The sequence below is a fragment of the Grammomys surdaster genome, unplaced genomic scaffold (genome assembly GCF_004785775.1).
Source record: "Grammomys surdaster isolate TR1022 unplaced genomic scaffold, NIH_TR_1.0 271, whole genome shotgun sequence".
Lineage (NCBI taxonomy): Eukaryota > Metazoa > Chordata > Mammalia > Rodentia > Muridae > Grammomys > Grammomys surdaster.
In genome coordinates, this window is record NW_021604712.1 from 10,389,296 (window position 1) to 10,408,852 (window position 19,557).

Sequence of the window (19,557 nt, forward strand, 5' to 3'; positions counted from 1 at the left end):
GAAATGATGTAATTATATTATAATCTCAAAACCCAAAAGCATGAAGAAGAAAAGAGAGAGGGAGAGGGAGAGGAAGAGAAAGAAGAGAGATCAACACCACTAATTAGTAGAGAAATTCAACTCAGAACCAAGAGATACCATCTCCCATCTGTTTGAAAGGTTATTATGAAGTGTACAAATAACAACAAAAAAAACTGATTATATTGTGGTGGGATGAGTTATGTCGCAGGTCTGTTGCAACACATGCTTCTTGGTGTTTATGTATGTTTGCATGTAAAATATAGTAACGACCCTGTGTAAGACAGGAAAGCAATGGAAACTTAAAAATTAAGAAACCAAAACCAGGGTTCCTTACTATCAAGGTTCGATTTAGTGACTTTTCAACTTTCCTCTGATGCGAAGGATAGACATTTAGAGGAAGCCAACGTTAGTTCCTGCATAAACATGGGAAGTCCTGGCTTTTCTAGGAATGCCGGACAGTGGCAGGGATCTGCTCTCCCAGTCACCTGCTTGTCACTGGAGAGGGTACTGAGCTGAGCAATGGGTTTGCTATGATGCTCAGTAGGTTAGCTACAGCTGGTACATTTGTAGCCTATGGTGTTTTCAGTTTGCTACAAGTTTATCAAGACATGGCCCCATCACAGATGCAAGAGTGTTTCAGTATAAGGCCACAACAATAACAACAACAATAATTCCTCTTCTCCCTCTACCCCCTCCCTCCTCCTCCTTCTCTTCTTCCTCCTCTAATAGAAGTCTAAGATCAGCAAGCATGAACTTCAGGCTACATTTAACCAGGGCATCTTAAGGGAATTTTGGATGGCTGTTTATGTCAGGCCAACCTCAACTGGCTCCAAATGTTTCTATAACCTGCAAATAACTAGTTATTCACCCAATTGGAAGTCAGTTAGCACTCTTGTGGCTTCAAATTCTCAGGTTTCCCCAGATAGTAGGGAACAGACTAGATAAGATCAAATTTCACTTAAGGTCCTCTGCCCCTCTTTATTGCCAAGAATCTACAAAATGAGAGCATTTTCTGAATATCACATCACCTCATTCATAAAAGAGAAAGGGAAATCTCTCAACAACTCCATCACAAATCTTTGCTTACTCGGAAGGTTGGAAGCCGTGACCAGAGACGATAGGAAAGTGAAATGAATTTGGACGTTGGCAGAGAGGAATACTTAAAGCTAAAGGAAGATGCCCTTTCATGGAGCCAGTCCATAAAATAACGAAGAATGTAGTTAGCGCAAACATTTTATTTAATGGGCTTAATTTATAGAAAGAAGTGGATACTAGCAGACTGACTGGAACTGCCCTAGTAGAGTCCTACACAGTCTGCTCTGGCTGCTCTCTGCTGCCATCTTGGGGCAGGGTGGATGGAGAAAGAAGCTGTAAATAGGAGCTTTTGCCCTTAAACAGAGGGGCTCCACGGGTGGCTTTTCTTGCATATTCATATATTCATTCATATTCTCTCTCTCTCTCTCTCTCTCTCTCTCTCTCTCTCTCTCTCTCTCTCTCTCTCTCTCTCTCTCTCTCTCTCTGAATGTCCCCAGGAAATAGCGATTTTCCTGTTTCCTACTGGCTTCTTCCCTGGGCTTTGGTCACAGACATCTGTTTATTTCTTTTCAGTTTTGTCTTCGTCTTTGCCTGGCTGTTCACCTCCTCCTTGATTTCTATTTACCTTGAACCTCCAAAGCTCCCATCATGCCTTTCTTTCGTTGTCTGCTGCGGCTTTCTGCTCTTGAGGCACTTGCCTGAATTGGACCCTAGTTCTGTTGCTTAGCAGCTGGGCAAACCTCCAAAAGTTACTCACTCTCTGTGTCTCCTTTTCCCCATTTGAAAACTGGCGATCACCATGGTGATTCAAATGGCTGTCATGATAATTTAAATAGTTTATAATAAAGTGCTCAGTCCAGTCTCTACTGAGGAATTCAGCTGCCATCATGAGTCTGCATCACAGGGGCATGTGCAGTCGAAGGACGGTGGCATGCACTCCCAGAGGGGCAGGTGAGGTGACAGCAAAGCTGGGACCAAGAGTTCGTAGTGCCATGAGAACTCTCCATACTCATGTTGGTTTTTCATTACCCAAAACCAGAGCTGGAGACAAGGAGGCAGGGAGAGCGAGCCAGGATGCTGGAAGATTCTCTGAAGGGCATTAGTGAGGATGCTCATATGGGCTGGAACTTGAATAATCAGCACTTGTACAGGATACCCAGACCTGTCCCTGGGATCAGCCAGAGGCACAGGGTCCTCAGACAGGAAGTCTACCACAGAGAACTCTGGGCACATAGAGAAGTCTGGGCACACAGAGAACACATGGCATATGGGCAGAGTGTGTTCCTAAGCAACACACAATGTCCACAGAGGCAACTGGATCCTGTACACAGGTACGTGTGTATAAAGATAAATCCTCTGCTTAAGGCACACCAGAAAGGGGCTGCTTGTGTGTGGGGTATGTGTACCTGGAAGGGTCTATGTGTATGATGTGTCCGGGTGTGCCAGTGTGTCTGTATGTGTGCCTGTGTGTCTGACTGCCTGTATATTATTGATGAAAAACATTCTTGATTTAAAGAATGAAAGAAATGATTTATTCTGAAGACAAATTTGAGTGGTCATACTTCAGGAACACAATTCAGGTTTCCCTAAATATCATGTTCTAAAATGGTAGGAATTTGGTTCCTAAGTTTGTGACGGGGAACAAAAAGTCATAAATTGAGACACTCTTAAAATACATTGGTGGGAACATGAGGTAGGTAGGCTACAGCAGAGCAAAGATGTTTGTGTTACAGGCTTCAGGTATTGCCTGATGGTTAAATTCTTATCTTTTGGGTTGGTGGTAGCTAGGATTTGTTAGTGCATTCCAAAAACAATTGCATCTGATAGTTAAAAAAAATTTTAGGTCACACATGGATGTGGGCAATGAGTACTGTTCAGGGGGCTAAGTGGTGCCAAGAGCACCCCTCTTCCTCATCATCTGCAACATTCCAACTCTACAGTCATGGAAGTTCTCACCAATCAGCTTTGCAGGCTTTTAACACAGGTGAGCTGTGGCTTTCCCAACCCAGGAATCTCAGTTCACAATATGCTTGTGGGCACATACCTGTCCTGGCATGCCTCACTCTGTGTACCAGCAAGGACTTTGCCCACTGCTCCTCTTTCCCTGGCTGAGTGCAGAGGGACTTGTCATTAGAGGTAGAAAGGGGTGTGGACCTGAGGTCAGATGCTCTCAACCCTGGCTCTACCACCCAAGGGCTAAGCCTTCTCCAGCCCCAGGCCCCTCCCAGACACACTCTGCTGAGCAAGCCCCTCAGGTGTGGATTCTTATAAGCTCCTGGGGGGTGGGGGGAGCTCCACTTACGGAACGCCACATAAGCCTCAAGTGACAGCTTTCGAGTACTAAAGAAACAGGAGTTTCTTATCTCCTGTGAAGAACTAAGGTTGTGGTGAAAGAGCCATAATTTGTTCAGGACTTTGAAACCTTAGCAGTCATCATTCACGTCCATCTAGCTGGGACAAGGTTGCCCACTTTACAAAGGGCAAATCAGGCTTTGTAAAGTGCAGCGACTTACCGAAAGGCATATGTGAATAGATCTTGGTGTAGACAAGTCTGTGCCTATAGGTGTGGTGTATGAGACAGTGTGTATGTATGGTGTGTGCTGTGTGTGCCTGTCTGAATGTATATGTGTGTGCTTATACCTGTGTTCTGTGTTTGAATGTCTATATGCTGTGAGTTTATGTGTGTGCACTGTGTATATATGTTTGTGCTGTGGGTGTTTTTCTATGCCTGTGCTATGTGTAGGTATCTACAAGAAGCTGTGTATGTGGTAAATACATTGTTATAGAGTATCTGTCATTATATGGTAGAGTCTTGTGTGTGTGTGTGTGTGTGTGTGTGTGTACATGTATCCCTGTGGCATCTGCATGTATGTAAGGTGTGTTGGTTTCTGGCAGCTCAACACAAATTTGGACGTATTTCATAACAGGGAATCTCAATGGAGAAATCACCTCATTCAGATTGATCTATAGGCAAGTCTGTGGGGGAATTTTCTTTTATATTTTAATTATTTGTTGCATTTTCTTGATTGACTATTGATGTGCTATGCTCATTTTCGACAGTGCCACCTCTGGACAGGTGGTACTGAGTTATATAATGGAGCAGGCCGATCAATAAGGCCAGTAAATAGGGTTTCTCAATGGCCCGTGTGCTTCATTTCCTGCCCTGACTTCTCTCAGTGACAGACTATGACTTTAGAGTTGTAAGCTAAAATAAACCCTTTCCTCTCCAAGTTGTTTTTGGTGTGCTGTTTATCACAGCAACAGAGAGCAAACCAAGACATAGGGTGTCTCTGGGTTTAATAGACGACACTCCTCTCCATGTGACCTCCTGGGCTCTCAGAGGCCACTAATGTAGTTTCTTTCCAGTGTGTTTTTAGTAGATGGATTATCCTTTTAGCACATGCTTTTGTGCAGACTCCATTATTCACAAGCACAAGGCTGCTCTGTGGACAATGTGTGTGGCCAGTTGGGAACAGGCTATCTGTATGGGCCCTGTGTATACTCCCGTGGGCTCAGAATACTCATCTTATTAGAAGAACCTCTGCTCTCCACCCTTGGTGAACTAGCTCTGTTGCCTGAGTCAGTAGCTTATAGAACTGTCCTCCTCAGGGCTTGTACAGCTCAGCATTCATCCACGAAGCCCTGAGAGCCCGGTGTCATAAGCAACAATGAGTCACTGCAGGCCAGTGCTCCTTGGGAGCCTGTCTGTCAAAGCCCCTCTGATGAAAGTAAGGAAGCATGTAACTTAATGCCGACACCCTTTCTAACAGGCAGGGATATCACTACGAACAAATGGGGTTGCGTAGATTAGTAGGATGGAGGCTTCTGGAAAATGGTTTGTACCTCCAGGGCAAATGTTTCCATGTCCTTTGCTCTCGGTTTTATTGGTCACTTAAAATTGTCTTTAAAAATGTCGGTTTATGGGTGTGGTGGTGCAACCCTTTACTCTTGGCTCTAAGGAGGCAGAGGCAGGCAGATCTCTGGGAGTACAATGCTAGCCTGGTCTACATAGCAGTTGCAGTCTGGGTGGAACTACATAGCAACCCACACTCAAAACACCTTGGACTGCCCCAGATCCTTGCATACGGATGCATATGTGTACAGTTCCTGAGAAAGTGATCCCCAATTTCTGGGGACCTCAGAGAGCAGTGGCTCTGTGAGAAATCTATATATATATATATATCTCCACATAGTATGTGTGTCTGACTTGGGCCCGGGAATAGGAACAAAGCTTATGTCTTTAGGAGACACCAGGATTCTTGACTGTACTATATATTTTAAATATGGTACAGACATGATACAGAACTACTACATGTGTATTCTAAGGGCCAGGGTGAAGGTCGTGGTGGAGTGCTTGCCAAGCATGTGTAAGGGACTGGGTTTGCTCCCATCTGTCAATAAGCAACATAGAAAAAATCAGTTTTTTTCCCCTGATAATTCATCAAAATAAACTTGAATCATTTCTTATAGAAAACACATAACCTTTGCTTCTTACTCTACGTAGAATCTATTTTATACCTGAAAGTTATTTTTGCTCCTTTTTTTTTTTTTCTATCTTGAGTAGGTGGTTACGTGGCTTCACATTTCTAAGTATGGAGCTGGAGGTTTGGCTTAGTGATTGAGTGTGTGCTGTGTTTGCCTGAGGCCTTGGGTTTGATTCCTGGAACCAGAAAAAAAAATCTAAATATAGCAACACTTAAATAGAGAATTTCTACCTCTGCCACTCTAACCCCATCCCTTTTACACCTAATTGCTTGATTAATTTCTTTATGGGGAAATAGTAAGATACTCATGGTTCTTTAAATCACAGACTTAGAGGGAGAGGCAGGCACAAAGACAGAGACAGAGGCAGACAGCAGAAGGGAGAACTCTATGGCCAGTGTGATATGTGTAAAGCACCTGCGAGCTACAGACGCAGGCTCAAATAGCAGCAGAGCCTGAGTTCCACAGGGCAGCAGGCTGGAACTCAGATGGGTCCCCAAGTCCCGAGCCATAGTCTGGAAAAGAATTGTTTCTACTTTGAGGAATTCCAGTCTTTGCTTTTAGAGCTGCCAGCTTATTAGATGAGGCCCACATATTTTGGAGCAAGATCTGCTTTACATAATCTTCCTGTAGATATTAACCAAATCGAAAGAATACCACCATAACTACATTTAGATGATTCTATACCTGAGTAGTTGGGCATCATAGCCTGCCCAAGTTGACATGTAAAATAGTCCATAGCGGTTCCTAAATGAAGATGTCTGAAAGGAAGAGCAAACATCCCATCCTTCTCTCGGCTTAGCAGGGAAGGAGTTAACCAGTGCTCTGCGTTTTCCTGCTGGCATTTCATCCTTTCTAAACTAGACCCAAGAGCTTCCCCCTTTTCTTTTTACATACTCGCATAACATTCTTTACCGCTATAAAAATCAGAATAAATGTGATTGTATCAAAGTAAAAAAAAAAAAAACTTTTGCATGACTAAACAAATAAATAGAACATTTTTTTTTTCAAAAAGCAAACAAACCCCAAAGCATAATAAACATAATAATTCCAAGTCAGATCACAAACAGGTCATACTTCCTAGGAATGTATTAGAAAACGGCCACAAATATCCAAAACAAAACTGAACATATACCTCATAGAGAAAGGAGACATAAAAGACCTTAACCATGTGAACACTGTGGACTTCTTATAGGACCAGAAATTTCAGGGACAGCATGGAAATACTGAATTTTACCTATAAGTTTTGGCAAATTCCCCACAAGCTAGATAACACAGTCTTTTTGTGAGGCCATAGGGACAGAGATAATCTTCTACTTTGCTAAGGGGGGGAGATATAAATGAAACAGCCCCCAGGAGGAGAACTTGGCAGAGGGTAACCAATTGTAAATTAATTCCCAGTCTTCATTGTGGGATTTAATTTGGAAGGCAGGCCTGTGCTGGAAAGTGAGACCTCATCCCAACAATGCATAAGATGCAGAAGACGCCAGGGTACATCTTGAGGAAGGGGCTAGCGAACTTTGACACAAACTGGGGGGGAAATCACTTAATTAGCAATGCTGTAAAGGGAAAGCATGGATTAGAGCCGCACAGATAATATAGCCCAGAGGTGAGGGCGCACAGTAGGGCCTTTACCTCACCTGACAAATGTGCACGTAAGATTCCCCCAGTTCTTCTTTCATCTCCATCCTCACGGCACCTCCATGCTTCTGCTCACTATCTCCCAATGTGCAGAGCAGCAGGATCGGAGCAGCATCTGCTCTGTGTGAGGCGTGGCAGAGGGCTGCAGCATTCAGAGCATGGGCTAGCCTTTACTTACAGCAAACCCCTTATGGGAGTAAGGGCCCAAGTGAGCTTCATTAAAGTCACAAATAAGACCCTGTCAGCACGGTACCTTCTCTCATGTAGGAAAAAAGTGAAAGCGTTATCCTTGGCCTGTAGATTTGCCAAGCTGTTTGCTTTTCTGATACTGTCCTGTGTTCTAGCTGTGTCCCCTTGGCAATTTCTGGAAATAGCTGAGATTTCTCCCCTGTGCTTGGAATGTGCTTCCTTACCCTTCCTCCTGCCCCAGAGGCTCCAGGTCCCAAGTTCTGCCACCTCCTCCACTGGGGATCCTCACCCACCCCTGTGCACACAGCCTGTTTTCTCCATTGTGCCCAGCACTAGGTCCATGGGGATGCGTGTGCATGCATGGTGTATCTTAGATGTAATTGCATTTGCAGATCCGGGAGAGAGTCTTCCATCCCTGCTGGGCTCAGTCTGCTGCAGACCGGCTCTGGTTCAGTGTGCCTGTGGCACCTGCATCCTGACCCATCAAATGCTCATCAACCTCCTAAGGTCCCTGACTCCACAGCTGAGCTGTGACAAGAGCACTGTATCTTCATTCCCTGCACTGTATGTGGCTACAGATGAATAACTGACTTAACAGAGCAAGAACGAACAGGGAGAGGAACAGAAATACAAGCGAAGGAGCCAATGAAGAAATAAACCCCGAATGAACATGGCAAGTGAGTGTGGTAGAAATTAGGGGTTCTAGACTTTAGCTAGCCCTCTGTGGAAAGCTTGGAACAGTGTGATGAGCTAATCCCAGGAATGCCTAGATTCCTCAATCTCTCCTCAGAGTATTTCAGAGTTCTTCCCCACCCTGGCCTCTCTGGATGGAGCACAAGCCCTGTACCATGGAAGCTGGTTCGGGCTGGATCGCTGCTCCCTCTCTCTATGGTGTCTGGCCTTCATGAATCATAAGTAAGTGGAACATTAAATTCACGAGGAAAAGAAAGTCAAAACTAAGGCTGGTTGCATAGATAGTTAACCATTAACCATGCACTTTGCATTTTCTATGAGCAGTTCCCAGCTCTGGAGGCTTTTGAAACCGTTTTCATTTCTATTTTATGTGGTGGGTCACAACATGACTTAGGGAGTTGATTCTCTCCTTCTACCTTGTGGCAGCAAAGTCAGTTCTGCTGCTGAGTTGCATGGTTCAAGCTAGCTGACCCACAAACCCCTGGCTGATATATTTTTGTTAATACCTTCCTTCTTGCCTTAGGCATGCTGGGGTTGGAGATGTGAGCTACTATATCTGCCATGGATTTAAACATGGATTCTGAGGATCAAACTCAGGTCACTGGGCTTGCATGGCAGGCGCTTCCTGCCCCACCCCCACACACACAGGAGACTGTCAGCCCGACCAGTTTGTTTTGTCTTGGGTCCTGGAAATGGAAACCAAACATTTCATGCATGCCAAACCTTAGCTGCATTGCCAGATCTTTGCTGTTGTCTTTTTATTATGTTTTTATTAATACATCAGCAATATTTCCATTCACAAATATAGTTAGGGGATATTTGAAAAGTCTTATGGATTCCCTGGGCAGTGAATGCTTTTATGAAAGTCATAGTGCTGGAATCACCCAGATCTGCAAACCTCTGCGTGCTGAAGGGCATCTTTACTCTTCATGATCTCTCCTGCCTAACTTTCTTAATTCTTATTCCAGTTCTTGGGAATTATGTGATTACCTCATGTAATCAGAAAATACTGTACCAGTCTTCCAAAGTTTTCCCTAGTAGCCCTCTGCCAGCCTCCATTCCTCCACAAACCCTCCTGTCTTGGGACCCCCTTCTAGATGTCTTTGGACCCTGCTCAGTGCTCTCCTGCTCCCCTCTGTGTCTGTCAGCTGGCACATAACCAGCCTGCAACACATTCTGTGTGGCATTTCATCTCAGAGCTCCATGTGGTGCTGGTTCTGACCTATTCTTGGAGTTGGTCCATTTGTCAATTCCTGTCCAGCAGGACCCAATGAGCTTGTTGACTTGGATTCTGGTTCATTTTGCTAATGGATGAAGGTTTCTCCTCCATCCATGTCTTCTTGAAAGAATTTAGCTGAGAGGCAGAGACAGTGACTGTTTAAACAGAAGTTTATTTAGTAAATCAAATCAAATCTAGGGAGACTGTGGCGAGTGGTCCTGGAGAAGGTTGGTTAATAGTCCATTGGGTCCTATGCTGTGGTTTTTGGAGGAGTTCCTTATGAATATTTATAAGGTGGGTAGTATATTCCTTAAATCCCAACCCTTAGTCAGTGTGAGGTAGCTTTCCATTTTAGAATATTTATTTCCATGATTCTCTTGAAAAGCTAACAAAGAAGGTCAAAACTACACTGCAAATGATATGTTACCATGAACCCACAATGTTACAATGAACCCACGATCTCTTTATGCCATGAACCTTTTGCTAGTGCACATGGGCTAGAATTGGAAAAGTGCCCTGGTGTCATTTTCTGATGTAGGAGGAATACTGTAACTGCAGTTTCAGGGATGCTTTGACACAGAAAGACAGTTTGACTGTCAGAGATATAGCAACCAAGACAGGGCTCAATGTCCTTGGGTTCCTCACGTCTAACTTCCTGCCCAACCAGGAGACAGCTAGCAAGACTCAGCTGCCATTTTCCTTGGGTCTCTCATATCTGTGCCCCCCACCCTAACCCTCATCACAGTTTTGCCCTTATTGTATGCAAAATTGCAGAATTCTGGCTATTTGCTCTTTTCCTCTGGATACATCTAGTGGTCAGAGGTTTTTTGTTTTGTTTTTGTTTTTGAATGTGGTTTTATCTTATAGCATCTTTCAAACAACTCTTAAGGCAGCTTTGTTAAAAAGCTTTATACTAACCCTAATCTGAAGCTAGCTAGAAAACTAGAATTTGACTATAAATATGTTTTGTGGCAAAAACAGTTTGTGGCTGCATCTGAAGAAGAGGGGAAGTCTGTGGACCCTGGCTAGGTCCTTCTGAAGTACCTTGCTGTCATAGACCATTTTTAGGTGCTACTGGGACCACGCCTCATGTAGCAGTTTATTAAACAGTAACATTTCATATTGTAATGAGTGACTGTAACAACAAGATTCAACAAGACTGCATGCCTCACTGTGATGATTCTTTATATTTGAAAGCCTCCCTAATTAGACATCTTTTTCTGCAAGTCAAAAGATGTCATTTATCTTGCAGTTATGCATAGATTGGAGCGCTGCTGGGTGCCACTGGCATTGTCATTAAAACATTATTTGGTAAATTAGATCTGTATTAGTTCAGTTCTAATGATTGAAATATTATTGTGACAGATAACAGAGGAAGGGCTGAGTACTCCCCTGTGTAGATTTTCTTTATGTCGCATCATGTTAAAGCTCTATGCATCTCAGGGCTACAGAAACTCCCAGAAAAGCACCGGTCCTCCTGTGGGCTCTTACATCCCACTGTCTGTCCCCCTGAAAAGCTGTTCGCTTTTTCCATCTCTGCATCCCTAGTCTTCAGCCCTCTTCTAATTCTTCCCTCTGGATTTTTCTTTTCCTTCATGGCGAAGCTCTCTGAGAAGGTATGGTTCCCCAGGCTTTGACCCTCTAGTCCTTTCCAGTTGACATTGGAGTTACATGGTTGGTTGAGCCTACTGGGCAGCAACTAAAGCCCCCTGTGGCTGAGCAGCCAGATGTCACTGGCAGGATCATAAATGCAGGTCCACGATAGAAGTTTCTTCAGAGAATGGACTCTCCATAGCTGATCAATTAAGAGAAGTGTGTTCCCACTGCTGAGGGTAGCAGAAAACCTGGGGCAATGCCAATACACAGGAAGATGGATTGATTCCAGTGTTCTCTGAGCCCACAATGGGGAAGACTGGGCAGGGTGTAGGCTCCAAGGCCAAAATATATCTGTTGAAAGTTGAAACAGAATTGAATGTACCATTTGCTGGGAATCAGCTATTTGTATAATGACCTAAATTTAGACCCATTTTTTAATGCCTCCTTCTGTTGTTTTATTTGGAAAGTGGTATCTTAAAATAACTGGCTTTATCAGTAAAGAGAATAATGTAGCTTTTTTTTAATTAAAAGAAATCCAGTTGACAGTGGACTTCTGTCCCTCTGTCTGAGTGTTGAACTGATACCTATATATAGATCATTAGCTGAGATATTGAGGAAAGAGGCCATAGCAGATGGTCAGCAAGACTGTGAGTTAGTGTCTGTGCTGGCTAATTTTATGTCAGCTTGACAAAAGCTGGAGTCATCTGAGAAGAAGGAACCTCAGTTGAGAAAATGCTTCCATGAGTTCAGCTATAGGCAAGCCTTTAGGCCATTTTCTCTGTTGTTGATTGATGGGGGAAGGTCCAGCCCATTGTGGGCAGTGCTATCCCTAGGCTGGTTCTGTAAGAAAGCAGGCTGAGCAAGCCATAAGGAGCAATCCAGTAAGCAGCACCTCTCCATGGCCTCTGCATCAGCTCCTGCCTCCAGGTTCCTGTCCTGTTTGAGTTCCTGTCCTGACTTACCCAGTGATGGAGTATGACCTGGAAGTGTAAGTAAAATAAATGAACCTTCCCAGGTGGCTTTTGGAGACTGTTTTGTCATAGCAGAAGAGAAGTAACTAAGACAGTATCTGAGTCACAGACAGCCAAGTAGATGGAGAGGCTGAGGGTCTGTGAAGCAAAATGAAGAAAGACCTGTGCTGCTTCCCCTGCCTGTGGGGCAGTTCCCTCTGCTCTGTCCTCCAGGAGAACTGCCCTGCTCCAAGGAGTTGATCCATACCTGCCTAGTGTCTTGGCCTTGTCTGCAATTCCTGTTCCATCCCATGACAACCCTGCTGTTTACTCTAAAACTCCAACAGAATAGAGGCGCTTGTTTTTTTCTCTCTGCTGATGGTTTTGATGCCAACGTAGCCTTACCTATGATATGGCATCAGTGATGTGTCCTTGCTATAGATTTGTGATGCTGCTTAATCCTGCAGTACCTTCTCTATGAAGGAACTCTGTATGTTTGTGTGTGTGTGTACACAAAATATATACTATGTATTACATATATGGGTATATATAATATATACCTATATATCTACATATGATATGTAATATATATTATATGTTATAATATATAATAAACATATGTAATAATTATGTAATAAACCTGTATACCATTTTATATACCATACACACACACACACACACACACACAATATACTCTTTATAGTCTACATATATGTATGTGATATGTATTAGTATATATAATAGCTTACATATTAACATATACAGGAAGCTCTATATGTCTGATCTGTGCTTCTACTTTCACAGATTCAGTCAGACACAGGTAGAAAATAGTCCAAGAAAAAAATTGTTATATTGAACAAGACTTTTTTCTTATTATTGTTCTGTTGATAGAAGAATTGAACTATTTACATAGCATTTGCATTATATTAAGTTCATCTAGAAATGGTACAGAGTATATAGGAAGATACAGGTAAGTTCTATACAATTAGACTACTGTTTGTTATAGGAGACTTGAACATTCCTGTGTCTTGGTGCCTTGTCCAGGTGGGATGTCCTGGAACCAGTCTCCTATGGATACAGGTGAAGGACTCTGCACATACACACCCATAAACACATAGAAGTATATCCCACCTTAAGGAATCCGAGTAAAAATGGTATGTTAACTCTCATTGAGCAGATAAGGAAAAAGCCTCCCATAGAGGTTACATTTTATGCTTTTATTAGAGTCAACACTGCTATGAAATGTCACAGTGTACTATATGACAACTCAGGCTCTGTTACTGGTGCTTGGGTCAAGATCCCAGCTCTATGCCTGATCACTGTAGGGTCAAAGGTCAGTTACTATCTCTCCATTCTTTAGCTTCTCATTGGTAGCATGAGATAGAAAATTATGGGCAATTATAAAAGCTGATTGGCTTAATGTATGCAAGAATCTCGGGCAGACATGGTGTGTGGTTAAATCTTCAACCATGTTGACAACCCCATGTCTCTGGGGTTAAGCTCAATGCTGAGCATTTAGTCATAGGAAATATGAACACAGTCCCTTTTGACCCCATGCTCCAACAGTGACTGCTAGTTTGTACCTCTATCTGTATTATCTGCTTCCTTGTCACTATGACAAATACCCAACAGAAATAACCTAAGGGGGTAAGGTTTACCTTGGCTCATGGTTTCAGAGTGTTCTGTCCATGGTCACTCAGGCAGAGTGTCAGTCATAGTGGTGGAGAATATGCAAGTATACAGTGGAGAGCTGTTCACTTTGAGGGGGACCCAGAAGCACAGAATAAAATAAGAAGGCATCAGAAATAATAGACTCCCAAGAACTCATTTCCAGTGACCTGTTTCCTCCAGTCCCACCTCCCAAAGTCTCCAGGACCTGCAAAGCCAGCATGACAAGTTAGAGACCAAGCTTTCAAACCATGAGCCTGGAGGGAACATTTCAGGGTCAAACCGTGACAGCAGATACCTGTGGGACTTAAGAGTCTCCCCGTGGCCAGCCCTGAGCAAGACAGGTATGTGGGAGAGGCAAGAGTTTTAGCTCAACTCAGCTCTCCCATTCCAGCATCAGTGAGGTCTTGAGTGTCACAGCCACGCAGGTCGTTGTGCTTCTACACACCCACAGAGAGGCCTTTCCGTGTTCTGACTTCATTTTAAATAGAAATGGATTTCCACTCCCTACAGTACCCCAAGCCTTATACTTTCAATTAGTATTTGCATAATCATCCAAGTCTATCAGTGGGGATCTGTGATTTGGTCTTAACAGCTGTGTAATGCTTTTCTTTGAAGTCTGCGAGAAACTCATAGTCTCAAATTAATTTTCCTTGCTATACATAAATTATTTTTTTCCCTTAACAACAAGATAACTGAAATAAAACTTCATTTGCAATAAACAAGGGAGCAGACAACCTCAGACCTGGAAGTTCTGAGCATTCTGCTGAATATCTTGGGGGAAGTAATGTATAGTAAGCCCTTCTAGAGGCATAGTGAGCATGTGTGGAGTGGAGGCGTGTATCCAGCATAGATGGGATGATCTTGGCAGGTTTTGGTAAGGGTCTGGGCACAGGTTGGTTTCATCCAGTCTCTTTTCTGACATCAGGTTAAACTACTTTGGACTCACATACCAGGAGCCAGCTGTGTGATGAAGGAGAGCTACCTCCTGTGCTGCTGAAATGAGGCTGAACCAGGCTTGAAATAAGGCTTCCAGGGGACAGTGTCCTGTAGGCAGGACAGTGGTGAGCATGTAGTACAGTTAGATACAGACCATCGTCCTTATTTACATTCAAAGTCAGTGTGTATTGAACCTGCCGAGAGGCAACAGGAGACAGCTCTCAGGTTGTGGGTAAGATGTGTCTTCTCAGTTGATAGCGAGGCAGGTAAACACTTGAACTACAAGTGCAGGCTCTGGCTGCAACAGGTAACTTCCATTCCCTACTGGGTCAAAGAGCCCATGCTCCTAGGGTCTTGAGGCATGGTTTTGTTTTTGTTTTGCCAGCATCTTTGATGCCTCCTTAAATTCAGGGCCATGAATTCCATCCATGCCCCTAGAACTTCATTTCTGTTAACTGTTTGACTCCAACTTTAGAGTCTTGCTTGGTCTTTGAGCAGTGTGGGAGTGTGTTTTGGCTCCCTGTCCTTGCCACCTTCCTTGGGCAGCTGTTAGGAGAGTGAACACGAGATGCTTTCCTGCACTATGTAAGATGTGGTTTGGCAGAGATCCTGCAGTCCTTTGTATCGAGAAGCTATATTAATCCCACTTGATTGTTAAAAAGCATCTCTAATGGAATTTCAATTGCACTGCAGCCCCTGGATAAACCTGCCTAACTCTGTTAAAAAGCCCGAGATGAAAACATATTTCACTGACAGGGAGCTGCGCTTTAGTTTTCTGTTGTGGATGTAAAGCACCCTGAAATGTAGTAACATTAAACATCCCCGTTTTATTTTGTTCACGATTTTGTGATGGAGGAATTTAGGAAGGGCACAGCAGAAACATTTTACTTGTGACATCCGTTCCCACAGATAGCTGGGATATTTGACTGGGGCCATATGTTTGGGGTCATGGTTCTGACTACTGGTCAACTTTCTTGGTTCTCCATGGTGTGTCTCCTGGGGCTGTATGTTCAAGAAGATTCTTGTTATGGACTGGATCTTAAATGTCCCTCAGAAACACAGGTATTGAAGGTTTGGTTCCCCAGTACATCAGAGTTCAAAGGTTGAGCATTGGAATGTGATTGAGTCATGCAGCATTTGACCTCCTTTGATGGAATAAAAGCTTAATAGTCTACAGTGAGGTGATAGAGGCTATGGGAAGTAGAGTCTACTTGGAGTGGGGGGGGTCACTGGTATAAATCCTTAAAGGATACAGTTGGTCCTTCTCTCTCCTTCCTGACTCTGTGACTTGAGTAGCTCTTCTCCACCCAGTGCTCTGGACCACAAGCCCAGGAAAAATGGATCCAGGTAACCGTGGACTCAAACCATGAGCTGGTTTAATAAAAACACATTAGGCTTAGACAGAAACACAGTTGTTCCTCTGATGCCTTATAGTGAGAAGGAGACTGTAAAGATGGAAGCCACTGCCCAGTCAGCATCCTCTCTGTGTGGGGCCTTCCCATGTGACTGTTTGAGTGTGTCTGTTTCCTGGCTTCTTATTTGCTACGTGGCATATAACACGAATGGGGGAGCTTGGCCCCAAGCTGCATGCATTCTCAGGACTTGACTTTTTGTTTGAGTGTCACCTCTAGTACCTTCTCTTCTTCAAGCAAGCCACAAGGCTGGCTCGTGTGCATGGGGAAGGAATTAGACCTTCCTGCTCAATAGAAAGAGAAGCCACCTCTAATATTCTACAAAAGGCTCCTTTTAAATTCCAGCTTAAAAGTGTTTTAATACCCTCAGATGAGATTCAACATAATGTCTCACTTTAATATTTAATATTTTGTTCAAATGTTTCACATAATAGCAGAGACCATTTCATCCTAGCCCTTAAGATCTTCAAACTGTAAAGACATGCTCCTCAGAATTGACACATGTGTGAAGAGAAACTGCTACAAATGAACAAATGGCTGACTTAGAAATTTGGCTGCTACAAATTGGGGTAAAGCATTCTGTCTCCAGGGAGCCAGGCTCATCTCCACTCCTGCTAGAGACAGTCACCTGGTTTCTAGCAAAAGGCTTATATAAAAGGCTGCTTATAAGTAATGGTCACCATACATGTGTGGCAACCATACATATGCCCTGGGTCCTCTGTGCTTGTTTTCTGGGTGGTTGTGTTCCAAGAAAGTTGTTGCAATGTACTTCAGATTGCACAGGGCAAGCAACAGAAACTTCCTCTGTCTCAATACTCTGGAGGCTGAAGCTTGAGGTGATGGAGTTGGCAGAGTCACTCCCTTCCAATGGCCTTTTCCAGGACCAGCCACAAGCTTTGGTGGTGTGATGGCAAACTTTTCTTTTTGGTCCATAGATACATCACTCTGGTATCTACCTTTCTGGTGGCATGACATCCTCCCCGTGTGCATGTCTCTCTGCTCAATTCTCTTCTGTGTGTAAGGACACAGTTGGATTGGGTTGGGACCCTCCTGTTCTAGTACAAATTCATCTTTATGGATGTTGACTGTGGTGGTCTAAATAAGGATTTTGAGATCTTAGAGGTTGGAATGCCAATATATGAATTTCAAGGAAGACATAGTTCAACTCACAACATGGGATTGCCTTTGAAAATTAATAATTAGGTGCCTCGTTAGCGCAGTAGGTAGCATGTCAGTCTCATATGAAAATTAATAATTTTAATTTTTCCATAGGAAATAAGAAGATAAAGCCACAAGAATAATTTAATGCTAAAAACTAATAAATCAAGACACAGGAGTACTATACTGAAGAAAGTAAGGCCAGTGAATTTTAATATTAATGCTTCTTAATGCATGTAATTGTCCATTTGCCCCTGTAGACCAGGAGTCCCAGATAGAAGTATACATATTTTTCACCAGGGGTGAAATGTGACTTAGATGGAGGTGGTTCTCTGTGCTATGTTCCAGATAGCTGTCCAGGTCACCCTTATCATAGGTCTCAGTTGACAGTCCCTTTCCTTCTTCTGGGACTAATGATTCACTTCTAAGCCTCCTCACTGGCCCTTCACAGACCCACCTTTTCTGGTCTCAGAGCTCAGCTCAGCAGTTGAATACACTTGTATGAAGGAGGCTTATGTGAGACTGTGTGGGTAATGGTTATTTAATTTAGATTATGAGTCATCTGTTCTCTTATTTATGCTCTAACTTATTCATATCTTCTAAATTATCATTTATTTAATTAGTGAAAATATTGTAATTGTACATATCTGTATGATGGAGTATCATTTCAAGAACATGTGCCAAGTATAATGTCATATAGGGTAGCTGAGATAGATAGATAGATAGATAGATAGATAGATAGATAGATAGATATCCTTAAGCATTTATATCTTTGCTTTGGGAACATTCAACGTCATTTCTGCTACCTATGTTAAGTACATAATTGTTAATTCCTGAGGTTTTCCTACTGTGCTAGAGAATAGGGGTCACTCATCCTGTCCAGGCCACTTCTGTACCATCATTCAATCCCTCTGTCCGTATCCCCTCACCACCTTCTGTATCCCCTGCCCCAGTCCCACAGGGCAATCATCCGGGATCAGAAGACCTGGAAGAGAGAACTAGAGGTCAGGGGACACAAAGAATGAGAGGCTTGTCTATAGTCTGATCAAACCAATGATTTTAATTTTTTCACACAGGGGTTATAAACACAAAAAGGCAGGATATGGGGAAGGGGGTGACGCAGGAGCGTAGGTGTTCTCAGGGGGAGTACAGCTATCTTCCAAACCAGGGTTTTGGCTGGGTGAAGAAGCAGGGAACAAGTCACTATGACTCTGTCTATGATTCTCTTGTTTCTTATCTAAGCTGGTACTATCCACCAAGGCTACCTATCCACAAGGTCTATGACTATCCAGGCTGGTAAATTTCCACAGGGACCAAGACTTTTTGTTAGCAAGCATATATGGCTGACTCAGGCCTACGGCTGATTTTAGGCCTTCAGTGTATAAGCAAGGCTGCTCCTGGCACAACCCCAGTAACCACAGTTCCACTCTGCTTCAGAAAGATCAGCTCCTATCACAGCTTTAGGTGTTGCTTTCAATTCTTCCAAAGGCAGGTTGTGGCCACTCCCCTGGTCTCTTCCTGGTTTCCCAACATGGCACAAGCAACTATTTACTGTTGTCACTCTCTGTGTCCCAGTGGGTCTCATCAGGGTCTCACTGCTTTATCAGTGCTAGTAGTCTGAAAGGATTATCATTGGCCTGGCCCCAGAACCTAGCAGCGAACTCTGGTTTGCAGAATTTTAGAAATAACATGTTTGAAAGCTCCTAGGAAAGTAGCACAGCTCACTGAGTTCCCCAAAGAAGGTGCCTGAGAACTGCATTATTGCTTTGTTCTTGTTCTTGGCAATATCGCTTCTTACCAATATTATTTACTGACTGATTTGCTTGTTGGTTGTTTAAACAAGGTTTTATGTAACCCAGGGTATAGGAAGAAAAAAATGTTCGAGTGTGGTTTTCAGCAACACCAAAGAAGAGGGGGTATCGCTCAGTGGTAGAGCCTTTGACTGCAGCAACACCGAAGAGGGGTTTCTTCTCAATTTGCACCAGGGGCATGCTGATCGATAGCTGACATTTGTCCTCTGAACAGCAGGCTCTCTATGAGCATGGTCTTGAATCTCTGATTCTCTCACTTCCATTTCTCAAGAGCAATGTCCAGGGATTAAGGGTGTCTGCCACCATGCCCATGAGTACTTACCATAGCAGCACAAGCTGAAAGAGGACTTCAGGCAGCCATCCAGTCAGTTGCCAGGGAATACAAAAAAAGAAACGACAAACCCCCAGACTCTGTAGACTTTCACCAAATAAGACTCCATTCTGTTTTCTTAGTTAAAGACTGTCCAACACTGCGCTTCCCTTAGCAGGTACCCATGTAAGCACCATAAATGCATATGCTGCAGTGCTGGGCAGGGAACCTTAGGTTTCACATTTGATATCCAGCACTCATGTGTAAAGATACAGCCCCCAGACTGCACTGTAGTCACCATTTCAGAATGGTGTGCTTTCAATTTTTGTTCCTTTTGGAATTTCCCCTCCCCTGCCCTCCCCTCCTCTTCCCTTTCCCTTCCCTCCCCTAACCCTCTCTCCCTCCTCCTCCTTCTCCTTCCCTCTCCCTTCTT

General features: G+C 43.5%; 1 protein-coding gene across 1 annotated transcript in view; it reads left to right on the forward strand.

Moving 5' to 3' along the window:
* The window catches only part of Fam189a1 (family with sequence similarity 189 member A1), a 385,760-nt gene that overhangs the window by 202,289 nt on the left and 163,914 nt on the right, over nucleotides 1–19,557 (forward strand). The window lies entirely within an intron of this gene.